The sequence below is a fragment of the Silurus meridionalis genome, chromosome 21, assembly GCF_014805685.1.
Source record: "Silurus meridionalis isolate SWU-2019-XX chromosome 21, ASM1480568v1, whole genome shotgun sequence".
Lineage (NCBI taxonomy): Eukaryota > Metazoa > Chordata > Actinopteri > Siluriformes > Siluridae > Silurus > Silurus meridionalis.
In genome coordinates, this window is record NC_060904.1 from 4,483,030 (window position 1) to 4,487,614 (window position 4,585).

General features: G+C 36.6%; 1 non-coding gene across 1 annotated transcript; it reads right to left on the bottom strand.

The window, feature by feature from the left end:
* Nucleotides 1–4,115: 4,115 nt before the first annotated feature.
* trnae-cuc lies at nt 4,116–4,187 on the bottom strand. Its single transcript has one exon. It is a non-coding gene; the product is annotated as a tRNA-Glu (tRNA).
* Between the last annotated feature and the right edge of the window lie 398 nt (nt 4,188–4,585).

A 4,585-nucleotide genomic window follows, 5' to 3' on the forward strand; every position in this document is an offset into this window, starting at 1 on the left:
AGGTTTAGACAAAGGAAAACCTTCACATATACACTTACTTCGCAAACACACACACTGATACACACACATTTACACAGAAATATATGCTGTAGCAGACACAAACAACGAATGCGAGAACATTTTCTGTTTACCAAATGAGTCCAGGACGTTATTCATTCCGCTGTTTGTTTTGTCTGCATTTTTTATCCCATCCCGCTCTTTTATGCTCTACTTACATTAAGGGTGATGAGGAGATGCAAATGAAGGAAAAGATGAATAGCGACACTCCAAAACATCCTCAGACATTTACATTTGAATAATCGCGCAGTGACAATGAGCCGTTTTGGAAAAGAAACCATTCTCCCAAACACACAGGATTTCTCAAACATTAGGGTTTTGTTCGCAGATTTCGGGTTGTCGTTTGCCTGGTAAAATTGTGTAATACAAAAAAATATAACACAGACACAATACGACAAATGTTCACAGAGATTTCCTACCATCTTGACTTTCTAGCCTTATTTCTGCACTGATACACAATGACTTTAGCGTACGCTGTTCTGCATGAGAGGTTGGTTATAGAGTATGTTTGACGAAGCAGGATGAGTGAAACACATTGGGCTTCAGTGGTTATTCTTTTATTAAGAGTGTGTTGTGTGGGAATGTTTTTAGATGTCAAATCAAGCTAAAAATTTTAGCCACATTTCATTAGCTTTCACAAAACCGATTACATTTCCTGATGACTCATAAGTACACAAGTGTAGTATGAATGCAACCACACACTAAATAAACAAAGGTTTGTGGACACCTGACAATAAGATTCATATGTGCTTCATGACCATCAGATTCCACATTTAGTCCCCATTTGCTGTTATGATTATGCTTAATTTTTACATCTTTCACCAAATTTTGGAGTGTGCTTGTGGAGATTTGTGATCATGCAGCCACAAGGGTGTTGTGGTAAAGTGAGGTAAAGATGTGAGGTGAGGTGAGAAGGCCTTCGGTGCAGTCAGCGTTCCGTTTCTTCCTGAAGATGTTCAATAGGGTGGAGATCAGAGCTCTATACCAGGCCAGTAAAGACCTTCCACTCAAATCCATGTGAACCATATCTACATAATATCTACAAAATAACATATCTATCTATCTATCTATCTATCTATCTATCTATCTATCTATCTATCTATCTATCTATCTATCTATCTATCTATCTATCTATCTATCTATCTATCTATCCATCCATCCATCCATCCATCCATCCATCCATCCATCCATCCATCCATCTATTTAAAAAAAGAGAGAGAAGGAAAAAAATCTAGATAAAAAAGTATATAATGATGCAAAGTATTCTGGGTGGATGCATGTGGGTCACATTTGGCCACACCCACAAAACTCAATGAAAGCAGTTTACAAAAAAAGGTGAAATCATCTAAAATCCTCCAATAATGCAGCTCAGCCAATACAGCGTGGTCTTATGGACAAAAACACTAACTATTCATTATTTTATGTTTATTGTTTTATTATTTTGTTTTTCCCCTTTTCTCTAGAGGAATAGGAGAAATATTTTTTGTACTTAATGGATTTAATTCAATTAAAAATGTAAACGAGAGCATAAATGGAGAATAAAATAACTTTTTCAAATTCTATAGTTTTTTAGATTTTCATGAATACCACATTGTAAATTGTAAATTGACATGAATCAATACATTTTGTATGTATTTAACTTGATGAATTATAGAGGTACATCCTTCAGTTTCTAAAGGCTTTTTTCACTGTACTGTAGCTTAGTGTATTGTAGGGAGGATCTGTACAGACGTCACTCATCCTGTCAATCTCAGCTTCACCAAGCTGTGACAGTTCCAGGTCATCGCTGAAACAGAGGGTCTTCTCTAGAGCAGTCTGATTTCTAAACAAAGGGTCCTTAACTCACTCTTTCACCCGACAACCAGAATTCCAGCTTGACACAACATCCTGTTTACATTGCAGATTCATCTCTATTATTTTCAATCAAAAAAATACTCTAATGCATTATTATTATTAGTAGTAGTAGTGTTGTTATTGTTGTTTTCATTTACATTTATTTTTTATCCATCGCCAAGACGTTTGGAACTGGCTTTGCTCCTCTCTTCCCTTAATTATTTGATTGCACATTAAATTTCTGATATTAGTTTATCTGACCTTTTGCCTCTTTAGCATACAGTTAATTGTGTTTTCCTCACTGCCCACTTCTATAAGCACTGCAATCAAAATAATTGTTGCTCTTCAGACTTTATTAACATCCTGCTATTATTAATTTCTAGGTCTATTACTGTTTACTGTCATATGTTTTGTTTAATATAACTATACATTTTGAACACTGAATTCTATATAGACGTAGGTTTTGGGACACTTGATGACATTTCCAGCCATATCAACTCAACTCAAGCTTTATTGTCCTTCTTCCACATACACAACGGACTAAGGTGCATAGACTGTGAAACAGCAAGAGAAACCATTAAACATAAATAAAGAGTAAACATTAAACAGAACAGAGTTAAGGTGCGATAAATATGAGCTGAATGTGATCATGTTGGAATGTATGTAATGTAGGAACAAGAGTAAATATATGTGGATCTTCATGGAGCTCATGTGGAGAAAGATAAGGATAAGATATGGTATGAAGATATGGTTTACATGAGGATATGGTGAAGAATCTTGAGTGGCTGCAATAAACTTTGACCTCCTACTAACCCCCTTGTGTCTGAATGAGCATCTTCCCAGAAGAGTGGAAGTTATTATAACAGGAAATGCAAACTAAATGCAGAATTGGATGTTTAAAAAGACCATAAGATCACATACAGATCCTACGGTCAGGTTTTGTTTTTCTGCCACAATGTGAATGTAAGTAAGAAAAAATTGAAGCTAATAACAAGATGGTAGCGTGCATGCATTCAATGATATCAAGAGTCATCTATAGCTGACAAGAACACATTTTTTTTGAGTTCAATTAAAAAACAGCAAATGCCATAAAACCTTCCCAATAATCGTGCACGAGGTCTGCGGCAATGGAATTTCTTTTCCTGATATCCCTTCTTTTAATTCACTCTGAATTAAAAAAAAAAGCACCTGTATATGTATGTGATCAGTGTTGCATCATCCACAGAGCTGGCGCAAGACATTAAATGAGGTAAAATAGACTGCGAGTCTGTGGTAGCAGTGTGGGAGTGTGCGAAAGCTTTAGGAAGAAAATTTCAAGGACACAAAACACAAACCGCACGCATCCACGCAAGCTAGCAGGTGGGCCAATGCGTAGTTTCACATTCCCGAATAAAATTCAAAGTGAAAACACATGCTAGCACTCACAGCTTCATCCCCCGAATGAACAGGAGAAGTATGAAAGCATCCTGTTACAGACTGTTAATCGCCCTGCTGTGTGTGTGTGTTTTGCGACTTTCCCTCATCAGCAGTTATGCTGAAATTACGGTTCTGTAACAGCCAGGAAATTTCACGTACACTGCAGTGGGAAGATCTGTTTCTATTAAAGATCTGTAATTGCCATGATATTACACTTCATTTTCACACAAGCAGGAACACAGGAGGTATAATATTTACATACAAATCATCCTATAATACTGCTCAAGTGTTGTAGTATGACTCACAGTAGTGAGCGGTTGTAGCTCAGTAGCTTTTCTTGCTCACTTCTAGCACCATTGGTAAGTTAATGATGTAGCAATATGGCATAACTCATCATAGAAAGAACAGCTATGTTTATTTAGGGTTTTCTCAGTGAAGGTTTGACAAAGTAATCGCAAAAAATCTCTTATTATACACTGTTTGTAGTATCGTACAGCCCATGTTTTGGATATGCTGAAATTGTAACCGTCACCGTCTCTGCTAACTATGCAAAAGAAGAAGAGAAGAAAAAGACCAGCAAACAGAAATTTACAATTTCTATAGGGTGCTAAAAACATTTAGTGATTTGCCTAATAATACCAATAAACTTTTTTTCAGCTTCTCCCATTAGGGGGCGCCACAGCGGATCATTCGCATGTTTGATTTGGCGCATGTTTTTACGCTGGATGCCCTTCCTAACAGAACCCTCCCCATTTATCCGGGCTTGGGACCGGCACTAAGGCTTGTGCAACCCTAATGGCTGGGGTCGGTTCCCTGACCGGGGATCGAACCCGGGCCACAGCGTTGAGAGCGCCGCATCCTAACCACTAGACCACCAGGGAACTTGCCTACTAATACCAGTAATAATAAAAAAATAAAATCATCATCATCATCATCATCATCATCATCATCATCATCATCAGTACACTGGCATTGATTCATTTGGGTGATCAAAATGCAATAAACAAATAACCATTAAAATAATTACAATTATAATTATACTACTAATAATAATAGTAAAATACATTAAAAAATAAATTAATCAATTAAAGAGTACTATAGGTGTAACTGTTGATCTAATGAATGAATCACATAGACTGCTAAAATATTCTGGTGCAAATTACAGGCCAATTAAAGCATCATTAAGAAACATTCCCAGAATCTGGAGATGCTTTACCACATTACAATCTATTTACTCATATCCTTTTCCAGCATTTCCCAATGATTAATAATTGGAAGA